The sequence below is a fragment of the Pseudophryne corroboree genome (genome assembly GCF_028390025.1).
Source record: "Pseudophryne corroboree isolate aPseCor3 chromosome 7 unlocalized genomic scaffold, aPseCor3.hap2 SUPER_7_unloc_6, whole genome shotgun sequence".
NCBI classification, from domain to species: domain Eukaryota; kingdom Metazoa; phylum Chordata; class Amphibia; order Anura; family Myobatrachidae; genus Pseudophryne; species Pseudophryne corroboree.
In genome coordinates, this window is record NW_026967615.1 from 789,918 (window position 1) to 810,098 (window position 20,181).

General features: G+C 49.2%; 22 non-coding genes across 22 annotated transcripts; 12 read left to right on the forward strand and 10 right to left on the reverse strand.

Annotated features, from left to right (window-relative positions):
- The first annotated feature begins 495 nt into the window (after nucleotides 1-495).
- On the forward strand, nucleotides 496-659 carry LOC134987053 (U1 spliceosomal RNA). The gene has a single exon (XR_010192805.1). It is a non-coding gene; the product is annotated as a U1 spliceosomal RNA (small nuclear RNA).
- A 152-nt stretch (nucleotides 660-811) lies between these two features.
- LOC134987009 (U1 spliceosomal RNA) lies at nucleotides 812-974 on the forward strand. Its single transcript, XR_010192765.1, has one exon. It is a non-coding gene; the product is annotated as a U1 spliceosomal RNA (small nuclear RNA).
- Nucleotides 975-1,635: 661 nt separating this feature from the next.
- On the forward strand, nucleotides 1,636-1,799 carry LOC134987054 (U1 spliceosomal RNA). The gene has a single exon (XR_010192806.1). It is a non-coding gene; the product is annotated as a U1 spliceosomal RNA (small nuclear RNA).
- Nucleotides 1,800-1,951: 152 nt separating this feature from the next.
- Nucleotides 1,952-2,114, forward strand: LOC134987003 (U1 spliceosomal RNA). Its single transcript, XR_010192761.1, has one exon. It is a non-coding gene; the product is annotated as a U1 spliceosomal RNA (small nuclear RNA).
- Nucleotides 2,115-2,788: 674 nt separating this feature from the next.
- On the forward strand, nucleotides 2,789-2,952 carry LOC134986840 (U1 spliceosomal RNA). Its single transcript, XR_010192613.1, has one exon. It is a non-coding gene; the product is annotated as a U1 spliceosomal RNA (small nuclear RNA).
- Nucleotides 2,953-3,104: 152 nt separating this feature from the next.
- LOC134986961 (U1 spliceosomal RNA) lies at nucleotides 3,105-3,267 on the forward strand. The gene has a single exon (XR_010192725.1). It is a non-coding gene; the product is annotated as a U1 spliceosomal RNA (small nuclear RNA).
- A 675-nt stretch (nucleotides 3,268-3,942) lies between these two features.
- On the forward strand, nucleotides 3,943-4,106 carry LOC134986853 (U1 spliceosomal RNA). The gene has a single exon (XR_010192625.1). It is a non-coding gene; the product is annotated as a U1 spliceosomal RNA (small nuclear RNA).
- A 152-nt stretch (nucleotides 4,107-4,258) lies between these two features.
- LOC134986973 (U1 spliceosomal RNA) lies at nucleotides 4,259-4,421 on the forward strand. The gene has a single exon (XR_010192734.1). It is a non-coding gene; the product is annotated as a U1 spliceosomal RNA (small nuclear RNA).
- Nucleotides 4,422-5,095: 674 nt separating this feature from the next.
- LOC134986841 (U1 spliceosomal RNA) lies at nucleotides 5,096-5,259 on the forward strand. The gene has a single exon (XR_010192614.1). It is a non-coding gene; the product is annotated as a U1 spliceosomal RNA (small nuclear RNA).
- Nucleotides 5,260-5,411: 152 nt separating this feature from the next.
- Nucleotides 5,412-5,574, forward strand: LOC134986969 (U1 spliceosomal RNA). The gene has a single exon (XR_010192731.1). It is a non-coding gene; the product is annotated as a U1 spliceosomal RNA (small nuclear RNA).
- A 674-nt stretch (nucleotides 5,575-6,248) lies between these two features.
- LOC134986871 (U1 spliceosomal RNA) lies at nucleotides 6,249-6,412 on the forward strand. The gene has a single exon (XR_010192642.1). It is a non-coding gene; the product is annotated as a U1 spliceosomal RNA (small nuclear RNA).
- A 7,021-nt stretch (nucleotides 6,413-13,433) lies between these two features.
- Nucleotides 13,434-13,596, forward strand: LOC134986984 (U1 spliceosomal RNA). The gene has a single exon (XR_010192743.1). It is a non-coding gene; the product is annotated as a U1 spliceosomal RNA (small nuclear RNA).
- Nucleotides 13,597-15,044: 1,448 nt separating this feature from the next.
- LOC134986957 (U1 spliceosomal RNA) lies at nucleotides 15,045-15,207 on the reverse strand. Its single transcript, XR_010192720.1, has one exon. It is a non-coding gene; the product is annotated as a U1 spliceosomal RNA (small nuclear RNA).
- A 152-nt stretch (nucleotides 15,208-15,359) lies between these two features.
- On the reverse strand, nucleotides 15,360-15,523 carry LOC134986895 (U1 spliceosomal RNA). Its single transcript, XR_010192664.1, has one exon. It is a non-coding gene; the product is annotated as a U1 spliceosomal RNA (small nuclear RNA).
- Nucleotides 15,524-16,193: 670 nt separating this feature from the next.
- LOC134986932 (U1 spliceosomal RNA) lies at nucleotides 16,194-16,356 on the reverse strand. The gene has a single exon (XR_010192700.1). It is a non-coding gene; the product is annotated as a U1 spliceosomal RNA (small nuclear RNA).
- Nucleotides 16,357-16,508: 152 nt separating this feature from the next.
- LOC134987055 (U1 spliceosomal RNA) lies at nucleotides 16,509-16,672 on the reverse strand. The gene has a single exon (XR_010192807.1). It is a non-coding gene; the product is annotated as a U1 spliceosomal RNA (small nuclear RNA).
- Nucleotides 16,673-17,343: 671 nt separating this feature from the next.
- On the reverse strand, nucleotides 17,344-17,506 carry LOC134986938 (U1 spliceosomal RNA). Its single transcript, XR_010192705.1, has one exon. It is a non-coding gene; the product is annotated as a U1 spliceosomal RNA (small nuclear RNA).
- Nucleotides 17,507-17,658: 152 nt separating this feature from the next.
- LOC134986829 (U1 spliceosomal RNA) lies at nucleotides 17,659-17,822 on the reverse strand. The gene has a single exon (XR_010192602.1). It is a non-coding gene; the product is annotated as a U1 spliceosomal RNA (small nuclear RNA).
- Nucleotides 17,823-18,493: 671 nt separating this feature from the next.
- On the reverse strand, nucleotides 18,494-18,656 carry LOC134987001 (U1 spliceosomal RNA). Its single transcript, XR_010192759.1, has one exon. It is a non-coding gene; the product is annotated as a U1 spliceosomal RNA (small nuclear RNA).
- Nucleotides 18,657-18,807: 151 nt separating this feature from the next.
- Nucleotides 18,808-18,971, reverse strand: LOC134986891 (U1 spliceosomal RNA). The gene has a single exon (XR_010192661.1). It is a non-coding gene; the product is annotated as a U1 spliceosomal RNA (small nuclear RNA).
- A 673-nt stretch (nucleotides 18,972-19,644) lies between these two features.
- On the reverse strand, nucleotides 19,645-19,807 carry LOC134986986 (U1 spliceosomal RNA). Its single transcript, XR_010192745.1, has one exon. It is a non-coding gene; the product is annotated as a U1 spliceosomal RNA (small nuclear RNA).
- A 152-nt stretch (nucleotides 19,808-19,959) lies between these two features.
- Nucleotides 19,960-20,123, reverse strand: LOC134986865 (U1 spliceosomal RNA). Its single transcript, XR_010192636.1, has one exon. It is a non-coding gene; the product is annotated as a U1 spliceosomal RNA (small nuclear RNA).
- Nucleotides 20,124-20,181: the final 58 nt, after the last annotated feature.

Here is a 20,181-nt window from a genome sequence, read left to right on the forward strand (position 1 = left end):
AGTAACGAATAAATTACAACAGCTGTATCCAGGAGGATTTTTTGGACACTTTAATAAACATTCCGTTGTCATCAAGGGCAATATGAAATAGATCCTGATTACATTTAGATATGGATAGTGGTGCCTATATATGTTGACTCCATTGTATTTTATTGAATGTGGGTTTCTTCTGTCTATATATATGTTTTTAAAATAAAGAGCTTGTATATTTTATTTTTTGCGCTCCCTTTATAACAAATGTGATTATCTTTAAAATTTGGTTTATTATTGGTAGAACAGTACTACCTATGGGAGCAGCATTTTATAATATATGGTGAAAATTAATAGATGTATAAAGATTAAATAAGCAACAAATTGGTGAAATAGATAAGTTTTGATAGGAGCGCTGGGTTCTATATATATATATTGACATTTGGTTATATATATGTATAGACTTTATAAATTCTTGACAGAGATGTGCCTGAGCAGCGGCCCTCCCCAGCCCTATCCCAAATCATACTTATTTTGCATAGGAGATACCATGGTCATGAAGATTGTTCTCCCAGGGTGAGGTTCATTCATTGCATTCTGGGTATGCTGACCCCTGTGATTTCCCCAAATGTGGGAAACTCGACTGCATTATTTGTGGTAGTGGGGGACTGTGTTTGTGCTTTCCTCTGGTCAGCTCTGGTAAAAGTCAGATTTATTTGTCTCAGATCTTCCTCTAGCCTTGTTCTTCTTTCGAGAGTTTCCATGTGCTGCCTCAGTTGGATATCCTTCACTTGACAGGGGGGTGCCTGAGCAGCGACCCTCCCCAGCTCTAGCCCAACTCCTACTTACCTGCCAGGTGAGATACTATGATCATGAATGTGCTTCTCCCAGGGCAAGGCTCACCCATTGCACTCTGGGTGTGCTGCTCCTGCGGTTTCCCCAAATGTTGGACACTTGACTGCATAATTTGTGTTTCCCCTGGTCGGCTCTCGTATAATTCAGATCTCTTTGTCTCAGGTCTCTCTCCAGCCTAGTTTGCTGTCTGTTTCCACTTCTCTTTTCTTGAGTTGCTCCCTTCTATGCCCTTGCGCACTATCCTGACTTCTCCCGTCTGCTTACTTTGTGCCTTCCAACGCACAATGCAAACTACAGGTAGTGCTGCAGGGCCCACACCCTTTAACTTGCCTTACAGAGCAGCTCTGGAGCTGTTACAGTGCCCAGCTGCTGCAAGAAATCAGCTTGAATGCTTCAGGGGCTGGGGCATAGCCCCACACCGAAGGAGGGTGGAGGTGTTTAATGCGAACTAGGGGTCATCCAAGCGCCGCAAAAGGCCGCCATGCCCTGCATACCCCTATTCTCTTTTCATATGCAGATGAGGGTTCCAGCCAACTTTGGCCCACTGCTTGGATGACATCACTGTATGCAAATCCGTCTTCTGCAGACCTTCCCCCAGGAATGCTTGTACTAGTTGTTGCATTTGGTTTGTTGTTTGGGGGTGCTTCAGTATTAGGCAGCCTTCTGCTCTCCCATGTTCATTTGAAAATAAGTGTTCTCCCTGCAGTTGTTGTCCCCAGATGAGAGTTCCCTTGTGCTGCCTCAGTTGAATCTCCTTTACTTGACAGAGATATGCCTGAGCAGCGGCCCTCCCCAGCCCTATCCCAAATCATACTTATTTTGCATAGGAGATACCATGGTCATGAAGATTGTTCTCCCAGGGTGAGGTTCATTCATTGCATTCTGGGTATGCTGACCCCTGTGATTTCCCCAAATGTGGGAAACTCGACTGCATTATTTGTGGTAGTGGGGGACTGTGTTTGTGCTTTCCTCTGGTCAGCTCTGGTAAAAGTCAGATTTCTTTGTCTCAGATCTTCCTCTAGCCTTGTTCTTCTTTCGAGAGTTCCCTTGTGCTGCCTCAGTTGGATCTCCTTCACTTGACAGGGGGGTGCCCGAGCAGCGACCCTCCCCAGCTCTAGCCCAACTCCTACTTACCTGCCAGGTGAGATACTATGATCAGGAAGGTACTTCTCCCAGGGCAAGGCTCACCCATTGCACTCTGGGTGTGCTGCTCCTGCGATTTCCCCAAATGTGGGACACTTAACCGCATAATTTGTGTTTCCACTGGTCGGCTTTCATATAATTCAGATCTCTTTGTCTCAGGTCTCTCTCCAGCCTAGTTTGCTGTCTGTTTCCACTTCTTTTTTTTTGAGCCCCTCCCTTCTATACCCTTGTGCACTATCCTGACTTCTCCTCCTGTCTGCTTACTTTGTGCCTTCCAACGCACAATGCGAACTACAGGTAGTGCTGCAGGGCCCACACCCTTTTACTTGCCTTACAGAGCAGCTCTGGAGCTGTTACAGTGCCAAGCTGCTGCAAGAAATCAGCTTGAATGCTTCAGGGGCTGGGGCATTGCCAACATGAGCCCCACACCGAAGGAGGGTGGGGGTGTTTAATGCGAACTAAGGGTCATCCAAGCACCGCAAAAGGCCGCCATGCCCTGCATACCCCTTTTCTCTTTTCATATGCAGATGAGGGTTCCAGCCAACTTTGGCCCACTGCTTGGATGACATCACTGTATGCAAATCCGTCTTCTGCAGACCTTCCCCCAGGAATGCTTGTACTAGTTGTTGCATTTGGTTTGTTGTTTGGGGGTGCTTCAGTATTAGGCAGCCTTCTGCCCTCCCATGTTCATTTGAAAATATGTGTTCTCCCTGCAGTTGTTGTCCCCAGATGAGAGTTCCCTTGTGCTGCCTCTGTTGAATCTCCTTTACTTGACAGAGATGTGCCTGAGCAGCGGCCCTCCCCAGCCCTATCCCAAATCATACTTATTTTGCATAGGAGATACCATGGTCATGAAGATTGTTCTCCCAGGGTGAGGTTCATTCATTGCATTCTGGGTATGCTGACCCCTGTGATTTCCCCAAATGTGGGAAACTCGACTGCATTATTTGTGGTAGTGGGGGACTGTGTTTGTGTTTTCCTCTGGTCAGCTCTGGTAAAAGTCAGATTTCTTTGTCTCAGATCTTCCTCTAGCCTTGTTCTTCTTTCGAGAGTTCCCTTGTGCTGCCTCAGTTGGATCTCCTTCACTTGACATGGGGGTGCTTGAGCAGCGACCCTCTCCAGCTCTAGCCCAACTCCTACTTACCTGCCAGGTGAGATACTATGATCATGAAGGTGCTTCTCCCAGGGCAAGGCTCACCCATTGCACTCTGGGTGTGCTGCCCCTGTGATTTCCCCAAATGTGGGAAACTTGACTGCATAATTTGTATTTCCACTGGTCGGCTTTCATATAATTCAGATCTCTTTGTCTCAGGTCTCTCTCCAGCCTAGTTTGCTGTCTGTTTCCACTTCTTTTTTTTTTTAGCCCCTCCCTTCTATACCCTTGTGCGCTATCCTGACTTCTCCTCCTGTCTGCTTACTTTGGGCCTTCCAATGCACAATGCAAATTACAGGCAGTGCTGCAGGGCCCACACCCTTTTACTTGCCTTACAGAGCAGCTCTGGAGCTGTTACAGTGCCAAGCTGCTGCAAGAAATCAGCTTGAATGCTTCAGGGGCTGGGGCATTGCCAATATGAGCCCCACACCGAAGGAGGGTGGGGGTGTTTAATGCGAACTAAGGGTCATCCAAGCGCCGCAAAAGGCCGCCATGCCCTGCATACCCCTATTCTCTTTTCATATGCAGATGAGGGTTTCAGCCAACTTTGGCCCACTGATTGGATGACATCACTGTATGCAAATCCGTCTTCTGCAGACCTTCCCCCAGGAATGCTTGTACTAGTTGTTGCATTTGGTTTGTTGTTTGGGGGTGCTTCAGTATTAGGCACCCTTCTGCTCTCCCATGTTCATTTGAAAATAAGTGTTCTCCCTGCAGTTGTTGTCCCCAGATGAGAGTTCCCTTGTGCTGCCTCAGTTGAATCTCCTTTACTTGACAGAGATATGCCTGAGCAGCGGCCCTCCCCAGCCCTATCCCAAATCATACTTATTTTGCATAGGAGATACCATGGTCATGAAGATTGTTCTCCCAGGGTGAGGTTCATTCATTGCATTCTGGGTATGCTGACCCCTGTGATTTCCCCAAATGTGGGAAACTTGACTGCATTATTTGTGGTAGTGGGGGACTGTGTTTGTGCTTTCCTCTGGTCAGCTCTGGTAAAAGTCAGATTTCTTTGTCTCAGATCTTCCTCTAGCCTTGTTCTTCTTTCGAGAGTTCCCTTGTGCTGCCTCAGTTGGATCTCCTTCACTTGACAGGGGGGTGCCCGAGCAGTGACCCTCCCCAGCTCTAGCCCAACTCCTACTTACCTGCCAGGTGAGATACTATGATCAGGAAGGTACTTCTCCCAGGGCAAGGCTCACCCATTGCACTCTGGGTGTGCTGCTCCTGCAATTTCCCCTAATGTGGGACACTTAACTGCATAATTTGTGTTTCCACTGGTCGGCTTTCATATAATTCAGATCTCTTTGTCTCAGGTCTCTCTCCAGCCTAGTTTGCTGTCTGTTTCCACTTCTTCTTTTTTTGAGCCCCTCCCTTCTATACCCTTGTGCACTATCCTGACTTCTCCTCCTGTCTGCTTACTTTGTGCCTTCCAACGCACAATGCGAACTACAGGTAGTGCTGCAGGGCCCACACCCTTTTACTTGCCTTACAGAGCAGCTCTGGAGCTGTTACAGTGCCAAGCTGCTGCAAGAAATCAGCTTGAATGCTTCAGGGGCTGGGGCATTGCCAACATGAGCCCCACACCGAAGGAGGGTGGGAGTGTTTAATGCGAACTAAGGGTCATCCAAGCACCGCAAAAGGCCGCCATGCCCTGCATACCCCTTTTCTCTTTTCATATGCAGATGAGGGTTCCAGCCAACTTTGGCCCACTGCTTGGATGACATCACTGTATGCAAATCCGTCTTCTGCAGACCTTCCCCCAGGAATGCTTGTACTAGTTGTTGCATTTGGTTTGTTGTTTGGGGGTGCTTCAGTATTAGGCAGCCTTCTGCCCTCCCATGTTCATTTGAAAATATGTGTTCTCCCTGCAGTTGTTGTCCCCAGAAGAGAGTTCCCTTGTGCTGCCTCTGTTGAATCTCCTTTACTTGACAGAGATGTGCCTGAGCAGCGGCCCTCCCCAGCCCTATCCCAATCATACTTATTTTGCATAGGAGATACCATGGTCATGAAGATTGTTCTCCCAGGGTGAGGTTCATTCATTGCATTCTGGGTATGCTGACCCCTGTGATTTCCCCAAATGTGGGAAACTCGACTGCATTATTTGTGGTAGTGGGGGACTGTGTTTGTGTTTTCCTCTGGTCAGCTCTGGTAAAAGTCAGATTTCTTTGTCTCAGATCTTCCTCTAGCCTTGTTCTTCTTTCGAGAGATCCCTTGTGCTGCCTCAGTTGGATCTCCTTCACTTGACAGGGGGGTGCCCGAGCAGTGACCCTCCCCAGCTCTAGCCCAACTCCTACTTACCTGCCAGGTGAGATACTATGATCAGGAAGGTACTTCTCCCAGGGCAAGGCTCACCCATTGCACTCTGGGTGTGCTGAACCTGTGATTTCCCCAAATGTGGGAAACTTGACTGCATAATTTGTATTTCCACTGGTCGGCTTTCATATAATTCAGATCTCTTTGTCTCAGGTCACTCTCCAGCCTAGTTTGCTGTCTGTTTCCACTTCTTTTTTTTTGAGCCCCTCCATTCTATACCCTTGTGCACTATCCTGACTTCTCCTCCTGTCTGCTTACTTTGGGCCTTCCAATGCACATTGCAAACTACAGGCAGTGCTGCAGGACCCACACCCTTTTACTTGCCTTACAGAGCAGCTCTGGAGCTGTTACAGTGCCAAGCTGCTGCAAGAAATCAGCTTGAATGCTTCAGGGGCTGGGGCATTGCCAACATGAGCCCCACACCGAAGGAGGGTGGGGGTGTTTAATGCGAACTAAGGGTCATCCAAGCGCCGCAAAAGGCCGCCATGCCCTGCATACCCCTTTTTTCTTTTCATATGCAGATGAGGGTTCCAGCCAACTTTGGCCCACTGCTTGGATGACATCACTGTATGCAAATCCGTCTTCTGCAGACCTTCCCCCAGGAATGCTTGTACTAGTTGTTGCATTTGGTTTGTTGTTTGGGGGTGCTTCAGTATTAGGCAGCCTTCTGCCCTCCCATGTTCATTTGAAAATATGTGTTCTCCCTGCAGTTGTTGTCCCCAGATGAGAGTTCCCTTGTGCTGCCTCAGTTGAATCTCCTTTACTTGACAGAGATATGCCTGAGCAGCGGCCCTCCCCAGCCCTATCCCAAATCATACTTATTTTGCATAGGAGATACCATGGTCATGAAGATTTTTCTCCCAGGGTGAGGTTCATTCATTGCATTCTGGGTATGCTGACCCCTGTGATTTCCCCAAATGTGGGAAACTTGACTGCATTATTTGTGGTAGTGGGGGACTGTGTTTGTGCTTTCCTCTGGTCAGCTCTGGTAAAAGTCAAATTTCTTTGTCTCAGATCTTCCTCTAGCCTTTGTCACGATCCGGGTATCTGGACGCCATTTCTTACCCATCAGATGCCTCCTAAGGCTGGCTCAGCGCTCCAGGACCGGATTCCATCTGTTATCCTGATGTGTACATTGCTGTATCCTCTCCTGTCACTCTGGGACGCTGTCACAGTAAACGCCATATTACACCTGGCATGGCGTCTCCCGCGGCCTCCGCCGCCGTCCCTGAACTTCTGCATGCAGAGTGTCTGAGTGGCGATTACGTCAGCCACGGCCTCCGCTGTGTCCGCGTGGTTGGATGTGCATCTGTCAGCCTGGCGCCTCCTGTCTCCGGTGGCCGGCGCCGCCATTACTGTTTTCATTACCACATGGATTACAAACCAAACTTCCCTCCAAGTGTCTGCATGGGCGCAGCCATCTTGGATTCTGTCAGCTGATCATTTCCACCAATCTGTTCTCAGTATTGTTAATCTGCATAATTGCCTAGCCAGTCCCTTCCTTGCTGCAGGTATAAATACACTGTGCCTGAGCAAGGAAGGCGTCAGTGCTTTGGTTGTCAAACCTAGTTCCTGTTTGTCTCTCTCCTGTGATTGTCTTCCAGGTTCCAGCTCCTGTCTCAAGACTTCCACCATAGAGACCCGCACCAGCATTCCACCTGCGGTGTAGCCTGACTCTCCAATCCATTGTGGATTCATCTGTTTCCAACTACAACATTACCTGCTTCCAGCTCAGCTTCCAGCAGAGTACAGCTTCCCTTAAAGGGCCGGTGTCCTTTCTACACTTTACCACTCTCCACCGGTATTATTATTTCTCCGCTCTCAAGTTCTGCATTTCAGTTCATATTTCATCGCTCCCAAGTTCATTTATTATTTAACTGGTTCCAGCCAGTATCCACTCCTTGCTAACAACAGTCTGGTTCCAGCCAGTATCCACAGCAGCTGTTTTATCTTCAGCAACCCAGCTTTTCCTGGAACACCAGCTGGCACAATCCTGGGTTATCTCCACTGCTACAGTCGGGCCTGGTAAGGACTTTCCATCTAGAAGATCATAAGAACTATCTCACACTACCAGTGCCCTGTGGCTCCTGCCATCCTGTAGTACCCAGGAACTGTATTTATTCTTTGCTGACTTTTACGTTTTCTTTTACTGCTGCTGTGTTGCGGAGTTGTCATAATAAACATCATTGACTTTTATCCAAGTTGTCGTGGTCACGCCTTCGGGCAGTTATTATTCATGTTACTTACATGTCCAGGGGTCTGATACAACCTCCCAGGTTCCGGTACATCTCAGCCCCTACAACTGAGGCTGCCTCCCGTCAGCTCAGGCCCTCAGTTGTGACAGTAAGCACTGACCTAATGAATCCAGCCGGAGACCAGGATCAAGCGGCCAGGCCGATGCAAGAACTGGCAGCCCGACTAGAACATCAGGAGGCTGCACAGGGCCACATCATCCGCTGTCTCCAGGATCTCTCTACTCGGCTGGATGGGATTCAGACAACTCTCCGTGGATCAGGCGCGTCTGGTGCGTCAACCACAGTGACTCCAGCTATAACCCCACCCACCTTACCCATTTCTGCTCCACGTCTTCATCTTCCAACGCCAGCAAAATTTGACGGATCTCCAAGATTCTGCAGGGGATTTCTCAACCAGTGTGAGATTCAGTTTGAGCTACAACCTGGCAATTTTCCCAGTGACCGTACAAAAATTGCCTACATTATTTCTCTTCTCAGTGGCTCAGCCCTTGATTGGGCATCACCGTTATGGGAGAGGTCCGACACCCTGCTATCTTCCTACACTGCCTTCGTGTCAACATTCAGGCGCATCTTCGACGAGCCAGGCCGGGTAACCTCAGCTTCATCCGAGATTCTCCGTTTACGCCAGTACTGTAGGACAATATCTGATACAGTTCCAGATCCTGGCATCCGAACTGGCATGGAACGACGAGGCCCTGTATGCTGCATTCTGGCATGGCTTATCTGAGCGTATTAAAGATGAGTTAGCTACCAGAGACTTACCTTCTAAGTTAGATGAGCTAATCTCACTCTGCACGAAAGTTGATTTACGTTTCAGAGAGAGAGCAACTGAGCGTGGAAGATCATCTGCTCCAAAATCTTCTGCTCCTCCTCCTCGTCAACTGTCACCATCTAAAGATGAGCCCATGCAACTTGGCTGTTCCCGTTTAACTCCTGCTGAGCGCCGAAGACGTCTCTCCGAGTTTCTCTGTCTCTATTGTGCAGCTCCGTCTCACACCATTAATGCCTGTCCCAAACGTCCGGGAAACTCCAAATCCTAGCTCGCCAAGGAGAGGGCCGGCTAGGAGTAATGATCTCCTCTCCATCTCCTCAAGATTGTAATCTCCCAGTCTCGCTTCAAGTTGCTCAACGTTATCGGAACGTCATTGCCCTCCTTGATTCCGGAGCAGCTGGGAACTTTATTACCGAAGCCTGTGTTAAACGGTGGTCCCTACCCACCAAGAGACTTCCTTCGTCCATTTCTTTAACTGCCGTGGATGGCAGCAAAATTTTTGATGCAGTTATTTCTTTAAGGACTCTACCAGTTCGTCTGAGAGTGGGAGTTCTTCATTCCGAACTTATTTCTTTTTTAGTGATTCCAAGAGCCACACATCCTGTGGTCCTGGGCCTTCCATGGCTCCGTCTTCACAATCCTACAATTGATTGGACGACTACGCAAATCCTGGCATGGGGTTCCTCCTGTGCTGAGACATGTTTGTTTAAAGTATTGCCTGTCTGTTCTTCCTCCCCCAGGTCGTCTGATGTTCCACCTCCTCCATATCAAGATTTCACGGATGTGTTCAGTAAAGCTTCTGCTGATATCCTTCCTCCTCATAGAGAATGGGACTGTCCGATTGATCTCGTTCCAGGGAAGGTCCCACCTCGAGGCCGAACTTATCCGTTGTCTCTGCCTGAGACGCATTCTATGGAGGAATATATTAAAGAGAACCTAGCAAAGGGGTTCATTCGACCTTCTTCTTCTCCAGCCGGCGCAGGCTTCTTTTTTGTAAAAAAGAAAGATGGTGGTCTGCGGCCGTGCATCGACTACAGAGGTTTGAACGACATTACCATCAAGAACCGTTATCCTTTACCCCTGATTACTGAGCTCTTTGACAGAGTTAGCGGAGCTACCATCTTTACAAAGCTGGACTTGCGAGGTGCATACAATCTCATCCGGATCCGTGAGGGTGACGAGTGGAAGACCGCCTTTAACACCCGTGACGGACATTATGAGTACCTCGTCATGCCCTTCGGATTGAGCAATGCTCCAGCTGTCTTCCAGCATTTTGTCAATGAGATCTTCAGAGACATTCTATACCGTCATGTCGTGGTCTATCTAGACGATATCCTCATTTTTGCCAACGATTTAGAGGAACATCGTTTTTTGGTTAAAGAGGTTCTGTCCCGTCTCCGTGTCAATCATCTCTATTGCAAATTAGAAAAATGCGTCTTTGAAGTCAAGTCCATTCCGTTTCTAGGGTACATTGTGTCCGGTTCCGGACTAGAGATGGATCCTGAGAAACTACAAGCAATCCAAAATTGGCCGGTACCCTTAACCCTCAAAGGGGTCCAGAGGTTCTTAGGGTTCGCCAACTATTACCGAAAGTTTATACGAGACTTTTCCACCACTGTGGCGCCTATTACTACTTTCACTAAGAAGGGTGCTAACCCGTCCAAGTGGTCTGAAGAAGCCATGCAAGCATTTCATCTTTTAAAACAAAGGTTCATCTCTGCGCCTGTTCTGAAACAGCCTGACATCGACTCTCCTTTCATCTTAGAGGTGGATGCCTCCTCCGTTGGAGTAGGAGCGGTGTTATCTCAGAGGGCTAAAGATGGCCATTTACACCCTTGCAGTTTCTTCTCCCGGAAGTTCTCCCCAGCTGAGCGCAACTATGCCATTGGCGACCAGGAGTTGCTAGCCATCAAGCTCGCTCTAGAAGAGTGGAGGTATCTGTTGGAGGGAGCTTCTCATTCAATCACCATACTTACAGACCACAAGAACCTTTTATACCTGAAGGGCGCACAATGTCTCAACCCTCGTCAAGCCAGATGGGCACTTTTCTTTTCCAGGTTCGACTTTAAACTCCAGTTCTGTCCGGGCTCTCAGAATCGCAAGGCCGATGCCCTTTCCCGCTCATGGGAGCAAGAAAATGAGTCAGAGTCTTCAGACAAGCATCCTATTATAAATCCGTTGGCATTCTCCACGGTAGGGATGGACTCTACGCCCCCATCAGGGAAAAGTTTTGTGAAGCCGATGCTAAGGAAGAAGCTCATGCATTGGGCCCATGCTTCCCGTTTTGCCGGACATACAGGTATCCAAAAAACCCTGGAGTTTATCTCTAGGTCCTATTGGTGGCCAACTCTGAAAAAGGACGTCTTGGAGTTTATTGCATCTTGCCCAAAGTGTGCCCAACATAAAGTATCCCGCCAGTCGCCTGCGGGGCAACTGGTTCCACTATCCGTTCCCTGTCGACCATGGACCCACTTGTTGATGGATTTCATTACAGACTTACCCATGTGCAACAAGTTCAATACCATCTGGGTGGTAGTTGACCGGTTCACCAAGATGGCACACTTCATTCCTCTCACCGGTCTTCCGTCAGCTTCCAAGTTGGCTCAAGTATTCATACAAGAGATCTTCCGACTCCACGGTCTTAGTGAAGAAATTATCTCAGATCGAGGAGTTCAATTCACAGCCAAATTCTGGCGAAGTTTATGTCAAGTCCTCCAAGTCAAGCTAAAGTTTTCCACGGCTTACCATCCTCAGACCAATGGTCAAACCGAGAGGGTGAATCAGGACTTGGAGGCCTTCCTCCGCATCTATGTGTCCTCCTCTCAAGATGACTGGGTTCAATTACTTCCCTGGGCCGAGTTCTGTCATAACAACCAGTATCATTCTTCATCTACTTCAACACCATTCTTCACTAACTTTGGATTCCACCCTAAAGTCCCTGAGTTCCAACCGCTTCCAGCAACTTCTGTCCCCGCAGTGGATATCACCTTGCATCAGTTTGCCAATATCTGGAAGAGCGTACGATCAGCTCTGCTCAAGGCATCGTTCAGGTACAAGAAGTTTGCGGATAAGAAGCGTCGAGCAGTTCCTGCTCTCAAGGTGGGTGATCGGGTATGGTTATCCACGAAGAATTTGAGGTTAAGAGTTCCCAGTATGAAGTTTGCACCTCGCTATATCGGTCCTTTCAAGATTGAACAAGTCATCAATCCTGTTGCTTACAGACTCCAGTTGCCTCCCTTCTTAAAAATACCCAGGACATTCCATGTTTCCCTGTTGAAACCGCTGATCTTGAATCGGTTTCATTCCTCACTTCCTCCAACTCCGAAAGTCCAAACTCAACGAGGCGTTGAGTATGAAGTGGCCAAGATCCTGGACTCACGTCACCGTTACGGTCAACTACAATATCTTATTGACTGGAAAGGTTATGGTCCTGAGGAACGTTCATGGACCAATGCTTCTGATGTCCATGCTCCTGCCTTGGTCCGGAGATTCCATTCCAAGTTTCCTCAAAAGCCAAAGAAGTGTCCTGGGGCCACTCCTAAAGGGGGGGGTGCTGTCACGATCCGGGTATCTGGACGCCATTTCTTACCCATCAGATGCCTCCTAAGGCTGGCTCAGCGCTCCAGGACCGGATTCCATCTGTTATCCTGATGTGTACATTCCTGTATCCTCTCCTGTCACTCTGGGACGCTGTCACAGTAAACGCCATATTACACCTGGCATGGCGTCTCCCGCGGCCTCCGCCGCCGTCCCTGAACTTCTGCATGCAGAGTGTCTGAGTGGCGATTACGTCCGCCGCGGCCTCCGCTGTGTCCGCGTGGTTGGATGTGCATCTGTCAGCCTGGCGCCTCCTGTCTCCGGTGGCCGGCGCCGCCATTACTGTTTTCATTACCACATGGATTACAAACCAAACTTCCCTCCAAGTGTCTGCATGGGCGCAGCCATCTTGGATTCTGTCAGCTGATCATTTCCACCAATCTGTTCTCAGTATTGTTAATCTGCATAATTGCCTAGCCAATCCCTTCCTTGCTGCAGGTATAAATACACTGTGCCTGAGCAAGGAAGGCGTCAGTGCTTTGGTTGTCAAACCTAGTTCCTGTTTGTCTCTCTCCTGTGATTGTCTTCCAGGTTCCAGCTCCTGTCTCAAGACTTCCACCATAGAGACCCGCACCAGCATTCCACCTGCGGTGTAGCCTGACTCTCCAATCCATTGTGGATTCATCTGTTTCCAGCTACAACATTACCTGCTTCCAGCTCAGCTTCCAGCAGAGTACAGCTTCCCTTAAAGGGCCGGTGTCCTTTCTACACTTTACCACTCTCCACCGGTATTATTATTTCTCCGCTCTCAAGTTCTGCATTTCAGTTCATATTTCATCGCTCCCAAGTTCATTTATTATTTAACTGGTTCCAGCCAGTATCCACTCCGTGCTAACAACAGTCTGGTTCCAGCCAGTATCCACAGCAGCTGTTTTATCTTCAGCAACCCAGCTTTTCCTGGAACACCAGCTGGCACAATCCTGGGTTATCTCCATTGCTACAGTCGGGCCTGGTAAGGACTTTCCATCTAGAAGATCATAAGAACTATCTCACACTACCAGTGCCCTGTGGCTCCTGCCATCCTGTAGTACCCAGGAACTGTATTTATTCTTTGCTGACTTTTACGTTTTCTTTTACTGCTGCTGTGTTGCGGAGTTGTCATAATAAACATCATTGACTTTTATCCAAGTTGTCGTGGTCACGCCTTCGGGCAGTTATTATTCATGTTACTTACATGTCCAGGGGTCTGATACAACCTCCCAGGTTCCGGTACATCTCAGCCCCTACAACTGAGACTGCCTCCCGTCAGCTCAGGCCCTCAGTTGTGACAGCCTTGTTCCTCTTTCGAGAGTTCTCTTGTGCTGCCTCAGTTGGATCTCCTTCACTTGACAAGGGGGTGCCCGAGCAGCGACCCTCCCCAGCTCTAGCCCAACTCCTACTTACCTGCCAGGTGAGATACTATGATCATGAAGGTGCTTCTCCCAGGGCAAGGCTCACCCATTGCACTCTGGGTGTGCTGCTCCTGCGATTTCCCCAAATGTGGGACACTTGCCTGCATATTTTGTGTTTCCCCTGGTCGGCTCTCGTATAATTCAGATCTCTTTGTCTCAGGTCTCTCTCCAGCCTAGTTTGCTGTCTGTTTCCACTTCTCTTTTCTTGAGCTGCTCCCTTCTATGCCCTTGCGCACTTTCCTGACTTCTCCCGTCTGCTTACTTTGTGCCTTCCAACGCACAATGCGAACTACAGGTAGTGCTGCAGGGCCCACACCCTTTTACTTGCCTTACAGAGCAGCTCTGGAGCTGTTACAGTTTCCAGTTGCTGCAAGAAATCAGCTTGAATGCTTAAGGGGCTAGGGCATAGCCAACATGAGCCCCACACCGAAGGAGGGTGGAGGTGTTTAATGCGAACTAGGGGTCATCCAAGCACCGCAAAAGGCCGCCATGCCCTGCACACCCCTTTTCTCTTTTCATATGCAGACGAGAGTTGAAGCCAACTTTGACCCACTGCTTGGATGACATCACCATATGCAAATCCATCTGCTGCAGGCCTTCCCCCAGGAATGCTTGCACTAGTTGTTGCATTTGGTTTGTTGTTTGGGGGTGCTTCAGTATTAGGCAGCCTTCTGCCCTACCATGTTCATCTGAAAATAAGTGTTCTCCCTGCAGTTGTTGTCCCCAGATGAGAGTTCCCTTGTGCTGCCTCAGTTGAATCTCCTTTACTTGACAGAGATATGCCTGAGCAGCGGCCCTCCCCAGCCCTATCCCAAATCATACTTATTTTGCATAGGAGATACCATGGTCAATAATGCAGTCGAGTTTCCCACATTTGGGGAAATCATCTTCATGACCATGGTATCTCCTATGAAAAATAAGTATGATTTGGGATAGGGCTGGGGAGGGCTGCTGCTCAGGCACATCTCTGTCAAGTAAAGGAGATTCAACTGAGGCAGCACAAGGGAACTCTCATCTGGGGACAACAACTGCAGGGAGAACACATATTTTCAGATGAACATGGGAGGGCAGAAGGCTGCCTAATACTGAAGCACCCCCAAACAACAAACCAAATGCAACAACTAGTACAAGCATTCCTGGGGAAGGTCTGCAGAAGACGGATTTGCATACAGTGATGTCATCCAAGCAGTGGGCCAAAGTTGGCCGGAACCCTCATCTGCATATGAAAAGTGAAAAGGGTTATGCAGGGCATGGCGGCCTTTTGCGGCGCTTGGATGACCCCTAGTTCGCATTAAACACCCCCACCCTCCTTCGGTGTAGGGCTCATGTTGGCCATGCCCCAGCCCCTGAAGCATTCAAGCTGATTTCTTGCAGCAGCTGGGCACTGTAACAGCTCCAGAGCTGCTCTTTAAGGCAAGTAAAAGGGTGTGGGCCCTGCAGCACCTACCTGTAGTTCGCATTGTGCGTTGGAAGGCACAAAGTAAGCAGACGGGAGAAGTCAGGATAATGCGCAAGGGCATAGAAGGGAACGGCTCAAGAAAAGAGAAGTGGAAACAGACAGCAAACTAGGCTGGAGAGAGACCTGATACAAAGAGATCTGAATTATACGAGAGCCGACCAGAGGAAACACAAATTATGCAGTCAAGTATCCCACATTTTGGGAAATCACAGGAGCAGCACACCCAGAGTGCAATGGGTGAGCCTTGCCCTGGGAGAAGCACCTTCCTGATCATAGTATCTCACCTGGCAGGTAAGTAGGAGTTGGTCTAGAGCTGGGGAGGGTCGCTGCTCAGGCACCCCCCTGTCAAGTGAAGGAGATCCAACTGAGGCAGCACAAGGGAACTCTCGAAAGAAGAACAAGGCTAGAGGAAGATCTAAGACAAAGAAATCTGACTTTTACCAGAGCTGACCAGAGGAAAGCACAAACACAGTCCTCCACTACCACAAATAATGCAGTCGACTTTCCCACATTTGGGGAAATTATAGGGGTCAGCATACCCAGAATGCAATGAATGAACCTCACCCTGGGAGATCAATCTTCATGACCATGGTATCTCCTATGCAAAATAAGTATGATTTGCGATAGGGCTGGGGAGGGCCGCTGCTCAGGCACATCTCTGTCAAGTAAAGGAGATTCAACTGAGGCAGCACAGGGGAACTCTCATCTGGGGACAACAACTGCAGGGAGAACACATATTTTCAGATGAACATGGGAGGGCAGAAGGCTGCTTAATACTGAAGCACCCCCAAACAACAAACCAAATGCAACAACTAGTGCAAGCATTCCTGGGGGAAGTCCTGCAGCAGATGGATTTGCATATGGTGATGTCATCCAAGCAGTGGGTCAAAGTTGGCTTCAACCCTCATCTGCATATGAAAAGAGAAAAGGGGCGTGCAGGGCATGGCGGCCTTTAGCGGCGCTTGGATGACCCCAGCTCGCATTAAACACCTCGACCCTCCTTCGGTGTGGGGCTCATGTTGGCTATGCCCCAGCCCCTGAAGCATTCAAGCTGATTTCTTGCAGCAGCTGGGCACTGTAACAGCTCCAGAGCTACTCTGTAAGGCAAGTAAAAGGGCGTGGGCCCTGCAGCACTACCTGTAGTTTGCATTGTGCATTGGAAGGCACAAAGTAAGCAGACGGGAGAAGTCAGGATAGTGCGCAAGGGCATAGAAGGGAGCAGCTCAAGAAAAGAGAAGTGGAAACAGACAGCAAACTAGGCTGGAGAGAGACCTGAGACAAAGAGATCTGAATTATACGAGAGCCGACCAGGGGAAACACAAATTATGCAGTCAAGTTTCCCACATTTGGGGAAATCACAGGAGCAGCACACCCAGAGTGCAATGGGTGAGCCTTGCCCTGGGAGAAGCACCTTCATGATCATAGTATCTCACCTGGCAGGTAAGTAGGAGTTGGGCTAGAGCTGGGGAGGGTCGCTGCTCGGGCACCCCCCTGTCAAGTGAAGGAGATCCAACTGAGGCAGCACAAGGGAACTCTCGAAAGAAGAACAAGGCTAGAGGAAAATCTGAGACAAATAAATCTGACTTTTACCAGAGCTGACCAGAGGAAAGCACAAACACAGTCCCCCACTACCACAAATAATGCAGTCGAGTTTCCCACATTTGGGGAAATCACAGGGGTCAGCATACCCAGAATGCAATGAATGAACCTCACCCTGGGAGAACAATCTTCATGACCATGGTATCTCCTATGCAAAATAAGTATGATTTGGGATAGGGCTGGGGAGGGCCGCTGCTCAGGCACATCTCTGTCAAGTAAAGGAGATTCAACTGAGGCAGCACAAGGGAACTCTCATCTGGGGACAACAACTCCAGGGAGAACACATATTTTCAGATGAACATGGGAGGGCAGAAGGCTGCCTAATACTGAAGCACCCCCAAACAACAAACCAAATGCAACAACTAGTGCAAGCATTCCTGGGGGAAGGCCTGCAGCAGATGGATTTGCATATGGTGATGTCATCCAAGCAGTGAGTCAAAGTTGGCTTCAACCCTCGTCTGCATATGAAAAGAGAAAAGGGGCGTGCAGGGCATGGCGGCCTTTTGCGGCGCTTGGATGACCACTAGTTCACATTAAACACCTCCACCCTCCTTCGGTGTGGGGCTCATGTTGGCTATGCCCCAGCCCCTGAAGCATTCAAGCTGATTTCTTGCAGCAGCTGGGCACTGTAACAGCTCCAGAGCTGCTCTGCAAGGCAAGTAAAAGGGTGTGGGCCCTGCAGCACTACCTGTAGTTCGCATTGTGCGTTGGAAGGCACAAATTAAGCAGACGGGAGAAGTCAGGATAGTGCGCAAGGGCATAGAAGGGAGCGGCTCAAGAAAAGAGAAGTGGAAACAGACAGCAAACTAGGCTGGAGAGAGACCTGAGACAAAGAGATCTGAATTAAACGAGAGCCGACCAGGGGAAACACAAATTATGCAGTCAAGTTTCCCACATTTGGGGAAATCACAGGAGCAGCACACCCAGAGTGCAATGGGTGAGCCTTGCCCTGGGAGAAGCACCTTCATGATCATAGTATCTCACCTGGCAGGTAAGTAGGAGTTGGGCTAGAGCTGGGGAGGGTCGCTGCTCGGGCACCCCCCTGTCAAGTGAAGGAGATCCAACCGAGGCAGCACAAGGAAACTCTCGAAAGAAGAACAAGGCTAGAAGAAGATCTGAGACAAATAAATCTGACTTTTACCAGAGCTGACCAGAGGAAAGAACAAACACAGTCCCCCACTACCACAAATAATGCAGTCGAGTTTCCCACATTTGGGGAAATCACAGGGGTCAGCATACCCAGAATGCAATGAATGAACCTCACCCTGGGAGAACAATCTTCATGACCATGGTATCTCCTATGCAAAATAAGTATGATTTGGGATAGGGCTGGGGAGGGCCGCTGCTCAGGCACATCTCTGTCAAGTAAAGGAGATTCAACTGAGGCAGCACAAGGGAACTCTCATCTGGGGACAACAACTCCAGGGAGAACACATATTTTCAGATGAACATGGGAGGGCAGAAGGCTGCCTAATACTGAAGCACCCCCAAACAACAAACCAAATGCAACAACTAGTGCAAGCATTCCTGGGGAAAAGCCTGCAGCAGATGGATTTGCATATGGTGATGTCATCCAAGCAGTGAGTCAAAGTTGGCTTCAACCCTCGTCTGCATATGAAAAGAGAAAAGGGGCGTGCAGGGCATGGCGGCCTTTTGCGGCGCTTGGATGACCCCTAGTTCACATTAAACGCATCCACCCTCCTTCGGTGTGGGGCTCATGTTGGCTATGCCCCAGCCCCTGAAGCATTCAAGCTGATTTCTTGCAGCAGCTGGGCACTGTAACAGCTCCAGAGCTGCTCTGTAAGGCAAGTAAAAGGGTGTGGGCCCTGCAGCACTACCTGTAGTTCGCATTGTGCGTTGGAAGGCACAAATTAAGCAGACGGGAGAAGTCAGGATAGTGCGCAAGGGCATAGAAGGGAGCGGCTCAAGAAAAGAGAAGTGGAAACAGACAGCAAACTAGGCTGGAGAGAGACCTGAGACAAAGAGATCTGAATTATACGAGAGCCGACCAGGGGAAACACAAATTATGCAGTCAAGTTTCTCACATTTGGGGAAGTCACAGGAGCAGCACACCCAGAGTGCAATGGGTGAGCCTTGCCCTGGGAGAAGCACCTTCATGATCATAGTATCTCACCTGGCAGGTAAGTAGGAGTTGGGCTAGAGCTGGGGAGGGTCGCTGCTCGGGCACCCCCTGTCAAGTGTAGGAGATCCAACTGAGGCAGCACAAGGAAACTCTCGAAAGAAGAACAAGGCTAGAGGAAGATCTGAGACAAATAAATCTGACTTTTACCAGAGCTGACCAGAGGAAAGAACAAACACAGTCCCCCACTACCACAAATAATGCAGTCGAGTTTCCCACATTTGGGGAAATCATACGGGTCAGCATACCCAGAATGCAATGAATGAACCTCACCCTGGGAGAACAATCTTCATGACCATGGTATCTCCTATGCAAAATAAGTATGATTTGGGATAGGGCTGGGGAGGGCCGCTGCTCAGGCACATCTCTGACAAGTAAAGGAGATTCAACTGAGGCAGCACAAGGGAACTCTCATCTGGGGACAACAACTCCAGGGAGAACACATATTTTCAGATGAACATGGGAGGGCAGAAGGTTGCCTAATACTGAAGCACCCCCAAACAACAAACCAAATGCAACAACTTGTGCAAGCATTCCTGGGGGAAGGCCTGCAGCAGATGGATTTGCATATGGTGATGTCATCCAAGCAGTGGGTCAAAGTTGGCCTCAACCCTCGTCTGCATATGAAAAGAGAAAAGGGGCGTTCAGGGCATGGCAGCCTTTTGCGGCACTTGGATGACCCCTAGTTCGCATTAAACACCTCCACCCTCCTTCGGTGTGTGGGGCTCATGTTGGCTATGCCCCAGCCCCTGAAGCATTCAAGCTGATTTCTTGCAGCAGCTGGGCACTGTAACAGCTCCAGAGTTACTCTGTAAGGCAAGTAAAAGGGCGTGGGCCCTGCAGCACTACCTGTAGTTTGCATTGTGCATTGGAAGGCACAAAGTAAGCAGACGGGAGAAGTCAGGATAGTGCGCAAGGGCATAGAAGGGAGCGGCTCAAGAAAAGAGAAGTGGAAACAGACAGCAAACTAGGCTGGAGAGAGACCTGAGACTAAGAGATCTGAATTATACGAGAGCCGACCAGGGGAAACACAAATTATGCAGTCAAGTTTCCCACATTTGGGGAAATCACATGAGCAGCACACCCAGAGTGCAATGGGTGAGCCTTGCCCTGGGAGAAGCACCTTCATGATCATAGTATCTCACCTGGCAGGTAAGTAGGAGTTGGGCTAGAGCTGGGGAGGGTCGCTGCTCGGGCACCCCCCTGTCAAGTGAAGAAGATCCAACTGAGGCAGCACAAGAGAACTCTCGAAAGAAGAACAAGGCTAGAGGAAGATCTGAGACAAAGAAATCTGGCTTTTACCAGAGCTGACCAGAGGAAAGCACAAACACAGTCCCCCACTACCACAAATAATGCAGTCGAGTTTCCCACATTTGGGGAAATCACAGGGGTCAGCATACCCAGAATGCAATGTATGAACCTCACCCTGGGAGAACAATCTTCATGACCATGGTATCTCCTATGCAAAATAAGAATGATTTGGGATAGGGCTGGGGAGGGCCGCTGCTCAGGCACATCTCTGTCAAGTAAAGGA